The 16,637-nt window shown below is 38.1% G+C and overlaps 1 protein-coding gene across 2 annotated transcripts in view; it reads right to left on the bottom strand.

The window, feature by feature from the left end:
* LOC134532566 (ligand of Numb protein X 2-like) overlaps positions 1-14,092 on the bottom strand; it is a 110,401-nt gene extending 96,309 nt beyond the window's left edge. For both annotated transcript variants that reach the window (XM_063369094.1, XM_063369095.1), the window contains exon 1: positions 13,676-14,092. The gene's annotated coding sequence lies outside the window, so the exon portion shown is untranslated. The remainder of the gene's footprint in view (positions 1-13,675) is intronic.
* Between the last annotated feature and the right edge of the window lie 2,545 nt (positions 14,093-16,637).

The following is a 16,637-nucleotide window of genomic DNA, read 5'->3' as shown; positions in this document are numbered from 1 at the left end:
AAAAATATTTTGTACAGAGAAAAATGAAAAATAAATAATAGTTAAAAAAACACGCCTTTATAGAAAATCCAACTAAAAAATAGAAAATAAATTTTAATAGTTTGAATTAAGAGTCGTGTAAATAAGAATAAAATGTATTTTATTGTAAAAAAAGCGTGGGGTGCTTTTTAAGATATTATCAAAATGATAATCCTTCTACTCATCTGTCAATAAAATATTTATAACTATTGACACCATGCACCCCACGCTTTTTTTTTACAATAAAATACATTTTTTTTCTTATTTACGCTATTCTTAATTCATATTTATTAAAATTTATTTTCTATCTTTTAATTGGATTTTCTATAAAAGCGTGTTTTTTAAACTAATATTTATTTTTCATTTTTTGGTCGGATTTTCTATAAAAGCGTGTTTTTTAGTTTTTTAAACTATTATACATTTTTCATTTTTTATTTAGGTTTTGTTTATTACATTAATTTACTGTTAAAGTGATTTTGAGTTGATATTGGCTGCTTTAAAAATATATATTCGATATAGCGTGTTGAAGAACTATAGTACATAATATTTTCAATATCCTACTATGAAAATCAATGATTTTCAATAAAATTGGGAAGTAATTGATGTGTATTCTAAGTCAGTAACGTATCCGAAAAATGAGCGATTTGGGCGTCTGCTGCCTCCCTTGGATGAGATAGATGGTACTAAAGGGTTCCCTCTCCGAAAATTTCATCTTATTCAAAGTCGTTAAGTTATCCGAGAAATAGGTGATCGGCGCGCCTGGTAGTTTCCCTTCTTGGTCTTGGCGCAAAGACACAGGGTACCAGTTTTAGAAAAACAAGAAATCTCTAATCCTGATTATGCTAGTAAGGATAACGGGTCTAATTGTTTAAAATATTGAATTGTCATCGGTCCTTGATAAGTATGCCAAATTTCGAGTTAATCCGACGTTTTGAAGGGGGTCAAAATCTTGTGCAAAGTTTCCGTTACATACTAACATACATACGTATGAAGCTAATAACAGCGTGTTAATATCCTTCAACAAGAGATTTCACGTTTCTTATAACTTTGTTTTAAATTATGTTTGAACCTTTCGTTCAGTTTAACAACTTAAGTAGATATAATATTTCGCTACGAAATTAAATACTCCATACATACTACACTTGATATTTTGATATTACTACGAAAAAAAAATGTAATTTTATTTTAAATACTTTTTTTTTTGCAAACTTACGGGTTTCAAATACTAAATAAAATATTTGTTTTTATTTTTTTAATGGTTCTTGTAATAGGGGAGATTGATTATATATATAGTTTAGGACACACACCATTGCTGATTACAATGTATGTCATAAAAAACCTTAATAAGATACTAAGAATCAGAGAACATCAAAACATGTAAAACATAGACAACACCGAAAATTACGTAGAAATAATTGGTATTATTACAGCACAGACGGACAAAGTGGGCTAACAACGACGACACAGTAGCAACTAGAACAGTAAAAAAAGACGAAAAATACTTTGGACAACTCACAGAATTGAATTTTCAGTACTTTTGCAAAAGATTCTATTGGAAATCAGTTGACAAGGAACTGTTTGCAATACTAAAAGAAATATATTATAACTTTGTACTTCACATGGCTTTGGTTAATTTTGCATATATGACATACGGTTTATCGCGGTATAACTGAGTATTCCTTACAAAAATCAACTAATAATTTTGTACTTTAATTGGTGTGTTCGTACGGCACAACCATGGAAAAGATAATCGATCGAATATTCAACAATTTGGCATTATTTTGTTTTACCGTGCTTAAGATGCGCACCTAAAATCTATTCAAACAACTGTTTGGAAATAATTTCAAATTTTGGAGGTACTGGGGCAACACAAAGCATAAATGGTAACATTATTTTGTAGTGATACAGTTATTTTCATGTAACTGTACAAATTAACAAATATGTAAGTTTACATGAGTATTTCCATTTAAAAAGAAAATTTACCGTGCACAATGGCAAATAGAATAACTCATCGAGGAAACTTAACAGATAAAAAATTAAAAAAAAAAAAACAACGGCTATACAGAGGCGCACAGGTGAATCCTGCGATATGAATAAACAGTGACGACAGCACAGATACTGACTTTCTTTAAACAGATTTGTGTTTAGTGTGTATATTTCTTTACACTTCTGTTAATAAGGCACAGGCATTAGTGCAGAGAAGATTACTTAAAAGAGGAACCTGTTTCTGTAACAAGAAGTGTCTAGAGCGTAGTAAAAAAAAGGGGGGGGGGGAGTAGGGTTGCCAGATTTATTTGGACAAAGATTTTTATTTTATATGCCTTATGGGGAAACAACTCGGACGCAGGTTTTTAATCCCGGCCTTTAATTAGGTTATCCATGATTTCTCTGAATCACTCCACGAAAATATTCGTTGGTTTATTACCACGGCCCATGGCCAATTACGTTCCTGTATTTTCTTAAGTGTGTGTGTGTGTTTTTTTTTGTCTCTGATAAAGTCACTGTCGAGAAAGCGGTATGGTCTCAATAAAATAATCTTGTAATAAGGTTGGATGTGTATGTGGTACGATAGGAACACATGGACCTTATCCCTTCCATCACAAGCTCCCACTCTCCTAGGTGGGCGAGCTCGGCATGACAGAACCACACTCGTTTCCCTTCCTTTTGCTTGGCCTTCGCAGTCTGCTTCCGCGTGCTGAGTTACTTCTGTGTCGGAATAACAGATAACAGCGCCAAAGAAGGAGGACGCAGGGTCAGGTGGGGTGGCGAGTTCTGGCAGCTCTAATTCCCAAAATGGTGTGCTTGTAGGGGGGAGGGGGGAGGTGTAGCGCCATTCATCTCTGGGGCTCGGTTTTGGTTTTCCTACCCCGGATTGGCCCAGTTCGGTGGCAAAGTTAGTTGGTTGAAGCCTGTCTGGTGGCAGACCTCGGTGGTCACCAGCTCCCGAGGTCAGCACGTACTGGTGGGGTCTGTGGCTGCCGGGCGAGCTAACTTCCTGTGGAACTCTGTCCACTGACTGGCGTGGGCAGTTGGCGGTCCGCTAGTAGCACAGAGCGGAGGGGACCTGTTTCCGAGTCTAGTCCAGATGTCGGGCAATCTGAAAGACGACTCCTATTCTACCCTAAAAGGGCGCAGACATATTGGAGGGGAGGTGGCGGGTGAGCCGGCCTTCGGGAAGGAAAAAAAAAAAACCAGCTCTAATCCCCGAAGGTATGCGCGCATGTCAGTGGCCGTGAAAAACGTACTCACAAATAAATGGCCCCCAGATTCGATTAGGGACTCTGGACCCAGGATCGGAGAAGGCCCTCCCCCCCCCACCACAATTTTACAGTCACGTGCTATATTATAATTGCATGGTTATTTCTTACCTACAGTCTTTTTAGAATGTTATTTAAACTGAAAATACAGGGTATAATTATTACTATTTTGTAAGTCCATAATAAGCTTTATTTATAAAATATTCAATATGTTTTTATAGTTTGTAAAAAATTATAATAGTTAAACATTTAAAAACAAAAAGGTCTGGGCCCTGGGACCTGGACCCAGGGGTCCAACGAGCCCCACCCTTGTGGGGGGGCCATGCACTAAGATGTTCTTCTAAGAATCCAGGGGTGCTGTCATAACTTAGAAATACACAACTTAGAAATACACATCTTAGAAACACATAACTTAGAATTTTCTAAGTTATGACAGATCTAATTTATGACTTTCTACGTTATGGCGTTTCGAAGTTGTGTGGTTCTGCGTTGTGTGTTTCTAAGTTATGATCTTTCTAAGTTGTGTGTTTCTAAGTTACGTGGATTTTTCCAAGTTTTCTAAGTTATGACCGTTCTAAGTTGTGACTTTCTAAGTTATGCGGTGTTCCCAAGAATCCAGAGTGTTGACCAGCCGAAAACGGAACAGCGCCTACGGGCCGGGGAAAGGAAAAATGCGGCGACCTGCAGAGAATACCCCCGCGCTTCCTACCTGGGGGAAGACCATTGTCGACGCGGACCTCTACCTCCGCGCAGGTACGCGCTCACCTGTTCGGGGGTGCTCCCCCAGGGGTGGTTCATCCCCTCACAGGTACCACGGGGCGTCGCCTACCTGCGAGGCGGCGCTGCTCGCGACAGGCCCGAAGAGCATCGAGGATGTAAGCATTTTCATTTTCATTACCTAGGCCTACTGCTCTAGCCGTTTAAACTCACTCGCAATTGCTGCAATCATCATTATGCTAACTTTATGTAAGCTTTTGGACATACGCCATTGCTGAGCACATGTATGTCTGTAGAAGAAAACTACAAAAAACCAAAATACAAAAAACACAAATTAAGACAAAAAACACAAATTAAGCAAAAAATTTCTGTTGTCAACAGGATATGTACACCACATAATATTCCATAACAGGAATATGGCCAACAAACAAAAAAAAACAAAGAAAAAATGGACTAAGAGAACGAAAAAACCCCCACAAATGATGAATTGAACCCCCAAAAAAATTCAGCACAACAGTTGAAACGAGATAAAAACACAACAAAATGAAACGAAGTCATGCTCCCATTGCACAAATCTTTCAAATATAATATTATTATACTAAACGCTACAACAAAACATACTCTGTCCCCTGTAACTACTAACCGAAATACTGAAATAATCAAAATTACAAAACGAAGTTTAAAAATAACTATTTAAGGAATAAATTAAATAAGTTGAGAACAATTTTAAGGGTATTCGTAAATTAGAAAAAAAAATACTAACTTTGATTGGGTAAATGGGTAACACATAATTAACGCAGTTTACATTTCTTCTCGCTTAACTTGGCTTTCGTTAACATACAGGTAAGAAATATTAATATTTTTCTGGCTGTCAGTTGACATTACTTGGTTTATTATTTTCCCCTGTTTGTTCCCACCGAATTCAGACGTGTAATCTCAGGTGAAAAAAGTTCTTTAGGTACTTATAAAAATTATAGGTAAATTTTAACCGGATTCAAGTTTGCATGTTTCACACGTCCTGCGGCCTAAGTAACTCTTAAATTCAGACGATTCGGGCTGGCGATTTTAGATCGTCAAAAATGTAAAGTAAATTAATTTTACAAATTTTCTTTTCAGAATTTATGGAATGCTGTATTAACGGAGTGGCGTATTGTGTATGATTGCAAAATATTATATTTGGAATTTTTTTCGCAAATGTTGAATTACTTTGGTAGCAGTGTAATAAGCATGGCTACACGTGCACATGTGCAAACGTGTGCACGTTGTGCACTTTTTTTTTTTTTGCAATTGAAACTGAAATTATGATTTCCAACACTCATACTTTGCGGCTACGCAAACAAAAGCTAAGGCACTTCAACATAGTGCTTTGGTTGTTCCGTGTTGTAAAATAGATAATCTGAAACATTTATGGTGAATACTCCCAGCAACGAACGACAAAAAAAAAAAAAAAAAAAAAAGATAGCCAATATTTTTTTTTTCGAAAAGTTAACGACTTTCCAGGTTGTTAGCTTGCCGATGAACACCGCACAGTTCGCTTGTTCCAAATAAAACAAGAGCGTTAGCTACGGCATTGAGTTGCGACTCCATCTCCCTCGTGCTCGAAGGTTGTCGGACTGCCCACCAGGCCGCGCGACGGGCGCCCCGCGCGGGTATAACGGTACGCGACGACTCCCGGCTGACGGGGGTCTCCCGCACCCACGACCAGGGTCACGACGCGGCCTGGCGAGGCACGCACTGGCCGACTCCCGGGCAGCTGCCGTCAGTCGCAGGACTCGCGTGCCTTTCATCGTCTGGAGCGGCATGTGCAGGACTGCGATTCTCTTCCAGGACGGACCCCTAGAAGTTGCTTGTGGTTCGATGCTTCCTTCGTTGAGTGTCTTTTTCCACTGTCCCGGAATCCTTCCATGTAATAAACTGTAGTCCAATCACTAGGGACCGGAGAAATTCGCGTATTCAATGACCTCTAGGATAGCCTCCATTTACCTCTGCATTTCTCAAGTACAAACACGCGTGTTCATTGGGTACTAAATTGTGAGGCGTCTCCACTGGGTAGCTTGTGACTCGATGCTTCATTGGTCGATAATCTCCCATTCATTGGTCCAGAGAGCTCCAGTTGAACTGCGAGCCAATGGCAGAACCAGCAGAATTGTACACATGCTTGAATTTCAGCCCATCACGAAATTAATACGTACATTTTTTCCGGTCTCTACGGCAATCACAGAATAAGCATGAAAGTGAACGAGTTTGAATTCTGGCGTGACGCGAAGTGAAACCGCGAATTTTAACATCGTTCTCTAAAAAATATTTTGTATGAATGTGAGCGTTCTCTAAAAATTATGAATGTGACCCCTATTCCGATTATTAACCCATTATTATAAAATATTTCAAAATGAATACAATAGTAATCCACTCTGATATAAATACAGCGACGTACTTATCAGATATGACTGTTTACAATTGGGAAGCTTACAAAATGATTGGCCGTATCGCTTATACGTGGGCGCACACGGTGACTGTAGCGTCATGCTCGATACGAGCAAGTAGTTCATCACGTGTCGGTACATTCCTTTGATAACATTGTTCTTCATCCGTCCACATATACGATGAGTAATACGCTGTTAATTGTTAAGGAATTTTCAGTTCGTCACAGTACTTCGTGTCATTATTGGGAATATAACCCACATATTACATACACACTGCTCGGATTTGATCGGCATACGGTAATATCTTTCTTGTGGGTTGGTTATTTGGCTTCATGTCTTTCAAGACGTGTTAATAATCGCTAGGGACCGGAAAAATTCGCGGATTCAATGACCTCTAGGATAGCCTCCATTATCCTATGCATTTCTCAAGTAAACACGCGTGTTCATTGGGTACTAAATTGTGAGGTGTCTCCACTGGGTAGCTTGTGATTCGACGCTTCTTTGGTCGATAGTCTCTCATTGGCCCAGAGAGTTCCAGTGAAACTGCGAGCCAATAGCAGAACCAGCAGAATTGTACACATGTTTGAATTTCAGCCTATCACGAAATGAATCCGCGAATTTTTCCGGTCTCTACTAATCGCACAACCGTAAAGATAAGTTAAATGTACAAAGCCAATCCTCGAACAATCAAGCGAATTTGCAGGTTGCTACACATTAAGTACAGTTTGTTCCCCGTGATCTCACATTTTTAATGACATTTGACGATATCAGCTCGCCTACCGCCTTCTATGCGAACACGGACACATCAACTTTTAATTAGTGTGCGATTATAACGTAATGTTATTTTATACAAAGTAAGTAGTAAATTTTACTGTCAGTAGCTCTTATAGTAAGTAACTTGAAGAAATGAAAAAGCATCATTTTTGTTTTCAAATTAAAATTTTTCGCTGAAGTCCTACTCTACACTATTACCAAGTAGTAGGGACAAGATATGATGGTTTGGTTTTTAGGAAAATTTCGTTTTTAAAACAAGAGATTTCGGTGTTATTAGTTTTATTTATATACATTTTATTTATTCATTAAAAAGTGAATCATTCAATAAATTAAAAACTAAAATATTTCTTAATATATATTTCACCCAAATATTTTCATTTTCATGACACCTGAAAAAGTTATATGTATAGTAAAATCATTAGTGATTAGCATGTATAGAACCGACCAACTCAGAAAAATAACTAAAAAAATCAGCCAATTTTTGTGTGTTTGAAAAGTGTGCCGTCATTAATGTAAAAACGTGTTATTACTAATGTAAGAGATGCAAGAAAAACTAACAATATAATAGTATTTGTTTCCAATTTATTTAGATCATCGTTATGGTACAAAATTCATGCTAAATAAATTACAATTCAACGAATTAACCATGATAAAAGATACTTTTTTTTTGTAATTTGATTTAAGTTTTGTGAAATTACTGGTTGATTTATTGTTTTTAGTTACATTTTCTGTGCTAAATGGTGTATGCACTTGCATTTCGGTGTTACATGGTTGCATTGACATGCTTTGCGGGGTCCTTTCGGTTGTATCGCCATTCGCCGTATAATCTTGTGCCCAGGGGCGCAACAACAAGGGGGGGGGGGGGGGCGGCAAGGGTATTTTGCCCCCCCCCCCCCTTCTGAAACCTTGAAGTGGGGGCAAACGGGGGCAAAGAAAGTGCTGTGTAATCAATTTTTAGATAATAAAACTGCTTAAATAGCACCATTTTCCACCTTGAAATACAAATTTTCCCGGGGGAGGACCCCCGGACCACCCACTTCAATAGGGGGGATCGATGATTCTTTATAAAAAGGTATATTGCCCCCACCCCCCTTTGGAAATTTAGTTGTTGCACCCCTGCTTGTCCCTACCAAACCATATTTAATATATCGAGTGACTACAACTGCATTTAACTCCAAGGAAAATCAATGAAAAGTGGGAACTCAACCGTAGGGCGAGTGAAAGATGCGAGCGGTTCTCAAATAAAAATCTTTTAGCTGTGATTTATTAAGACAAAACGATAGGAAAATCAGCCTGTATGACATTAGAAGAGAATTTAGAGTGGGAAACAGTTACAGCAGCCCACACAGATAGCACACACCCTGGTTTGTTCCTCGTCAGCACGACAGATGTCGCGGTCTGCCACCGCGCCAGGGGCCGGCAACTGTAGCAACTTGTCGCCGCGCGACACGAATTAGCCGGGTTTGTAGAGTGGCACCGGCGGTAATTACCGCCGCCCTGATTGGGCGACAAGAGCGTAGCCGTTTGCGCCGTGCCGGCCTTATTCTGTCGCCGAGCAGACACACGTCCCCCCCCCCCCTTCTCAACACAGCACAGACGGGTCGAACCAACCGAAGACACAGAATAACAAACAAAATCACTCGATAAAGTATAAATAAAATGATTTGTACCTAAATATACTTAAATAAGTAAAAATAAGTAGTAAAACATCAAAAAGCATCAAAATAACCCATTATAACGAAATAAGTGTATACTTTAATAGAAACGAATTTCAATGATTAAATGCATGAATTGTAACGAAATAAATCATTGTAAAGGACTGAAATGTGTGGAAATGTTATCTACTTGAACATATTTCTGTGAAATAACCGAAATAATCTTAAACGATACGAATGGAAATGAAATAAATCCACATATACCGAAATGATCCGGATACCTAATACAACAAACAAAATCACTCGATACAGTAGAAATAAAATGATTTGCACCCAAATGTACTTAAATTAATAAAATGAATTAAAAAAACATTGACTCCTACAGTGGGAACTGAAACCACGTTCTGCACCTGACATGAGAGATGCTTGATAATATTTGGAACAAGGTGACTTTTGTTGGTGCATTTGGACTTCATAGCGATTAATAATTAATTTTAAAATTTCGCAAAATAACCAGGGTCAATTACTTTAATTAACAAAACTAATACAAATATAAACCTCAATATTACTTGATAAAGGATAATATTGATTGTTAAATTTACGAAGTTTAATTAATAACTGAAAGATCATTTTAATTTTAGTAAAAGCAATTTTATATTTCTAAAGCACACGTTTCCATTAAAATTACAAAGTTATAAAATTGTTTCATTATAAACACGTTAAAAAAAATTTCCTACCAAATTTTTAGAGTCAACTCTAGAAAAGTTTAGTACACTTTTAATACGTCGCATACCTAGTATAATAATGTACGCAACAAACAATGAGTTTGGGACGAAATCATGAAAAAAGGGCATTCAAACGTTTATCTGAAAGGTTACAAAGTATCGCTTTAAAATCTTCACATAATTACGTCTACTTTTATGCAAGAGTGTGACAAGCGCAGCTATGTAGAGTTTATTCTATTATTGCTGTCGATATGACTTTAGCTGTTTTTAAAAAAATATTGTGTTAGCCGCTGTAATATCACAGTATTTGAAAGTAGTGAAACAGTGCTGATTAAGTTTGTTTACGTTTTGCATTACCGTCGCCTAGCGACAACAACGTCATAAGTGCTCTATTTACAATTTCAAGATGTTTGTTTACAAACAGTGTTTTGTTTTTAAACCGTATTTAATGGCTTTTGAGGGATTACGACAATATAAACTTTATTTAAATTATTACTTTATGAACATTTTCAGTCGTTAAAATTCGGTTACCCTTTGATTTATCGGCCCGGTGCTTCGTGATTGGCTGAGGCTTTCCGGAGCCTATAACGAAGCGCCTGGCGCGGAGGATGATGGGAAATGGAACGTTTCTACCGCTTGGTCAAGTGAGCCTGCCCGTCAGGAGTTCCTGGCGGCAGAGATAATTTTAAGTGTAATTCGCGTGTGCGGGCGCGTTCGCGGTATTGTGTTGGACCACGACACTCACACGGACATCTTGTGATAAAAATCGTAGCGAAATTCTACCGCAAACGCCTACAGTGAACTGAACTGTAACTGGTCCCGAGACAGCACCAGGTAAGTAAGCAGGCCATGTTTGAAATGTCCGTTGCAAATCCTAGTGACGCCAACGCATTTTTTGGCCTGAACACATACTAGGCCAGTAGTCTAGAGTGCACTGTTTTGTGTGATACCGGTTTTGAACTCGTCTGAAACTTTTTTAATATAACCTGAAAACTGCGAGATTTAAAGTGAGACATAAACGTTTGGTTGCTAAATCTGCCCAAACTATTCGGAGATTTTTAGATTTTACCTATTTTTTATTATTTGTCTTAACCATTTTATTTTCTGAGAAAAATAATACATTGGTCTTTGGCATAACTGAGAGTTGTATTTTTTAATTAACAGTAATTAAAATCTGGCATTTATTTTCCCACATAATTTTTGTTCTCCACCCACTATTACAGAGTCACAGTGCTATTGTTTTACGATCTACAATATATTGTATTTTTTTATTGCACATATTATTATTATTATTATTATTATTATTATTATTATTATTATTATTATATCATAGTATTTTTAGATTGATGAAAAGAGCTCACGTACCACCTTTTCAGAGTGGCACTGCGGACTAGATATATAAATAAATATATATATATATTAATAATAGACAAACAATATAATTATATATATCAGCCTCCTTTGACACACCATTTTGGCTTAAAATAGTAGGTACGAATTTATGCAAGTCTCTTTTTTCCTTCGTACACAGTGGTAATAGAGTCACAATAAAAAAAAATTGTTATGGATGTAAAATACCATTGTTTTAATTCCTGCTCTGACGATGAGCCCCTACTATCAGCCACGCGGGCTGCTATTCTCCACTGAACATAATCCCTGCATCCCTGGGTGCACAGGCTTACAAGCTACCAGCCAGAGAACAATGACACCTCTGCCGGGTCAATCAGACACCCACACGCGCGCACGACCTATTCAGCGAACAATGGACTCTCTCCACGAATCGTAAAAAGTCAGCAATTCCGCGGCGTGCGTGTTGGATGGAGCCGTTGGCATCCCGACTGCGTGTGCAGGGTTCGAACTGGTGGGTTCTCATTGCTAAACAATAACGTATAACCAAAATTCTTGTACAATTTTGTTTTACACAGGACATCTCCAAGGGCGTACACAGAGGAGCCGGGGTCTGGGGCCCTATCTCCACCCCTTCCCCGAGATCCTAAAAAAAATCTATCATTCCCACCAACACAAGGAAAGAATTTGAAAGCAAAGAACCGATAAAGAAGTTATGTACCCCCTGTACGCTCCCAGAATTGAAAGTTAAACCGAGAAGAGTCTATAGGACAATAAACGACGGTTGTGAATAAAAAAGAGTAGTTTTCGAGTTACTTTTTTTTTTCTTTTCCAAGTTTCAAAATCCTCACCCTGCACCAAATTATAAGGTATTATGAATACCATTTTCTAAATCTTACAATTCTAATTTTTTTATGCAATTAAATTGATAGTAGTTCAAAATAACTAATTGCTATACCTTTTGGGGAAAATGATTTTTCTTCGGACGACTTACTAGACAAATAATTTTACTTGAGTAAATTTTACTATTCGTGCTGTAAAAAAGTATTAAAAACACACACACACATACACAAACACATATATATATTTTTTAAGGACTCGCTCATTTGCCTTTAAGTACCTAGGTTATTCTGTACAAAACTGTGGGGTAGTATGAGATAGTAAATAGTGTTATGTGTGATTATTAATATGTTTTAACTGTCGTCAGATTTAATATCTGATATGGACTCTGAATTATCATGTTGTGACATAAAATAAAGCGATGTACAAGGTATATTAGGCCCCGCCAGAATTTTTTTTAATATTAAGCCACAGAAATTATTATAGTAGCTACATCTTGAAAATCAGCTACTTTATTATACGTCATGGCTCGACATGGCACGAGGTCTAGCTTCGAGCACTTGCTGATGTCAACATATGTGGACTGTGGAATAATGATGACATCTGTAGATGTTACCGTGAATGAATCCACACACTTGGATAAATCACGCAGAATTGAAACTGTAGCAAAAAAAAAAAATAGACACTCTCGGGGGAATATGTAAATTTTACAGGTGTATCTTCATGGATAGGCCACTAATTTACATTATTAAAAAAAAAAATCACTAAGGAGGAAGGGAGAATGTTATGAGAAGCTATAGTGTGTTACTAATTAACAACATTTCTGATAATAAAAATTATAATAATATTCTTTAACGCCGCTACTCGTTCAATTGAAGTTAATATTTACAAGAGGCCAACTAAAAGTTATTCAACGAAATCAATTAAAAACAATGAGCTGCCTATTTAATTATTAAAAAGCAAAAATCGTACATTAATGAACTAATTTAACTCAGGCCTAGGTGCAGTATATTTCTTGTTTACGTTAGGTCTAAATATTTGTGGATGTTGTACTAAATTGCTGTGTTACAAATCATTGGCATGTCCCCAAATACATTAGAAACCAATACCGGCCAGCTCTATGCTGTAAAAACAGACAAACTTGCGGCAAATAACCTAGTTGAATGGAGTGACACTACAACAATTAATTATAATTAGGCAATAGTTGAATAACGTATTTCATTACATGACGACAAATATTTTTCACGTGTATTAATAAATCACAAGTGCTGGAGTTTTATTTTGAGAAAACAAATTTGTATAACGATAAAAAAGGTTTTGGTAACAGAAAATAAATTTCTTTTAAGACTCGTAATGCTGGTAAATAAAAATATATTATGTACTGTGCATATCTTGCATATTGTTGCACATAAATACTAATTGATTTTTCTCGTACTTAATGACACGTTAGTTAAATAATAATAATAATAATAATAATAATAATGCAATGTTTTACTTTGCACGGTTACGCGATAACCCTCCAAGATTATAGTTGGCTCCACCAACCAATGGAATACACAATGCACTCTTAACAAGAGTTATGCCGTAGGCTGGAATCGAACTATCAAACCCTTGCCACGTGAGCAAGACTTCAGTGGCTAGTGTACAAATGACGTGCGCATAGTTAGGATAAGAAAATTTAAGGGATAGCCGCAAATATTTATCATTTCGGTATCAGACAACTGATAGCATTTTTCTTTCACTATATCTAGTGCTTAGTAATTTCGCTTATCGTATAACTAAACAAGTAGGAATGAAACTGAACGAAATGCAAACAAACATGCCCATTAAAAAAAATCCTTACATTTTCCGCTCCTAATTATGATTTCTTGTACATTTTTTTATTTTTTTATTTTTCAAACGGTTATTTGGCTACTCACCAAACTAGTGGCCGGCAATTTGAAGACACTTCAGGAATCCGTAATCCATTGTTAGGCTTCCGGAGTTTTTTTTTTTCGAGCGGACGTCACCTCAGTCGAAGTCACGTGACAGCAGTTATTCGCCAAAACGCCCGAACACGCGTTAGCTCACCGGCTGAGTCAGCGTGATTACTCGGAATGCCGCCGAGTCACGGCAACAGACACTCTTGAGCATCGGAGAGCGACCCAAAGACGAGGAATAAACGTTTCTACATCGAGCGCGGGAAACGAAAAACTTTCAACAAAAAATAAAAATAAAAATTCGGTCGATGTCGGTTATTGTTCGTGGGGGGGGAGGAAAAATCGTGGCGTCACCCGGCCCCGCTCGGAGTGTGGCGCTCTTCCGCAAGAGCGCAGCACATGCTCCCGCCGCCGCGTCTGAGCACACACTGACCGGTCGACGGCGGCGTCTTCTGAAAAGAGCCCGCGCGATTGTTCCGTCGAGGAAGAGGGGGGAAGGGGGAAGCCAAGCTGTGACGTCACGGAGTCTTGACACCGCCGGCGGGAAGTTGTTACAGGCACAACAGAATATTTATTTACAGGCTTACTCCAAACGAAGTATCGTTTTTAGGCATTTCCGACAGTCGCCATACATAACTTTTTCTTACTTTTTTTTTTAAATTACCGTGTCATTTATTTTTAAAGATGTTAAGACTAAATAAAAACGGTTCGGTTTACCATAAAAGTATTACACACATTTCATATCTCAAAAGATTTACCCCTAATGAAAGTGATTCATATGGAACAGAAAAGCAGAACTAGATAATCGCTGTCAATTTTGGTAATTCTTTAGTTACTTTCTATGGATTGTGAGAGTAATACTTCGTTATGGCACTAAATGTGATTTATCCGAATGACTTCCAGTCCATTACAAACACTTATTTTTGTCTTTGTAGCTTTGTTAAACGAATATATTTGGCGAAGTAAACCTAATCTTAGCTCAAACAGCCTATCAATAAATTCTGAATGTGGCTACACAATATGCTAGACTGGCTTGTATGGCAGTCGTTTATTAAGGTCTTATTGAACTGTTTCACCATAAAGAAATAAAGTAAGAACCATAAATTATTAACATGTACAAAATAATATTGAAATAATTGCACATCTACGTGGTCTAGTTAACAGGACTACGTGAAGCGCTGAATTTTCACCTTTGTAATCAAAAGTACGTTTAAAGGCCTTGGCACGCCGCTCATTTAATGATGATTTAGATATATTGTTACCTAAACATACACAAATCCATTCCAGATAAGCTTGTGCAGTTTGTGTAGCCAGAAGCGTAGGCAGATTTTCATTTCTTCGGTTAGGATGGGAATAAAACCTCTTTGCGTGCAGTTAGCTTGCAAATTCTTTTTCTTTTTGTTGGTGAGAATGATATTTTTTTTCTTTTTTTTTCTCCTCATGCCCCATCTCGCTCCCATCTTTTTACGTGCGCCCTTGTGTGTGTCAAAACAAAAGCGAAATTTTTCTTTCTCACTCGTGGTCTAAGCACCGCCTGCTGTATAATGTCAAACAGGTTTCGTTTCACAAAGGTATGTTTGTTCAGCTAACATACGTCGTTGTACGTAGTCTACGCCCTTCGAACTTGTGAGATAAGAAAAGGGAACGAACGTTTTTATCTATGTGACGACACGATAACACTAGCTCTTTTTTTGCCATTGCGCTTAGAGGAAGGATAGTGTGAGTCAACCAAATGCTTGTTTGAATAGTGTCAAACAAATGTATTATTTAGATTATCTTATGGTAATTAAATGGCACATAAAATTGATTTTGTTCTGCCAATCACATCCAAAAAGTTGAGCCGATTAAAAGTTTGGTGCTACAAAATCTTGAGTGAAAACCAAATATTGTATTGAAACATAATCTTGCGGTTGATTTGCACTACTCAAACAAATGAAGGCAACGCCGATGATTCCCGATCTCAAAATGAAGACAACTAGACAGTACGCACGCGTGCCGCGTACTAACGGCTTGTTTATTAGGGGTGTGTCTATGGGAAAAGGTGGTAAATCTGTACACAAAACTGCTCAAAAGTGTATATTTGGAAGTTATATTGTCGCGGGTTGAAATTTTGCAGGGTTGTTGAAATCAAATTTAGGGACTTTACTGACGGGACTCTGGGCTGGCTGCTCTGTTCACTCGTCAGCGCAAGTGGCGTGACCATGTAATTGGGGCACGGGGCCGGCGCGGCGCGCTGCGGGCTTGCAGAATTTTGTTTGTTTGTTTGGCCGCGCGCTGGCGCAGCCACGGGCCGCAGTTACTGGGGCGCGCTGTCGTAACAAGCCGCGCGGTGTGGCCTGCACATCGGGGTAGAGGGGGGGTAGTCTTCCCAGATGTTCTAGTTAGTTGTTTAGTAAATTTGACTTCAATAACGAGCTTTTGTTATGCTAGGCGCGGCAGGGCGCGCGAATTTAAGCGCAAGTGATTGGTGACTCGGGGCTCACTCAGGCGGAGGCTATGCGTCTCACCTGTGGTCACGAGTTGTTAGTTCGTTCGTGATGTAGGAATTCAAGCTTTCGGGCGGAAGCTATGGTCGACGCCAGAGGCCACGAGTCGTTTAATTTAAGTTAGGTCATAATGTAGTCGTCAAGCTTTCGGGCGGAGGCTATGGCCCTCGTCAGGGGTCACGCGTCATAGTTTTTAAAATGTAATGTTCGTTCGGGATTTCAAGGGCAGGAGAGGCCCCTACGTTATTTTTTTAAAGTAATCGATCAAGAAAGGCTTTTCGGAAAATGTGAGTATGGACTTATCTTTGTTTTAATTTTAAGTATTAATTATGATTTGAGGTATTCGGAAGGACTAGGGAAGTGTTTAGTGAAGTTCTCTCATTCTCTCTCTTGTAAGGTCGTTCAATCGTTAAGGAAGTAAAGAGATTATTGTTTTAAATTGTAATCCCGCTATTTAAATGTTCTTTAAAATGATG

The sequence above is a fragment of the Bacillus rossius genome, chromosome 6 (genome assembly GCF_032445375.1).
Source record: "Bacillus rossius redtenbacheri isolate Brsri chromosome 6, Brsri_v3, whole genome shotgun sequence".
In the NCBI taxonomy this organism is placed as follows: Eukaryota; Metazoa; Arthropoda; class Insecta; order Phasmatodea; family Bacillidae; genus Bacillus; species Bacillus rossius.
The sequence above is the reverse complement of the archived record's forward strand: the minus strand, read 5'-3'. Positions and strand labels throughout refer to the sequence as shown.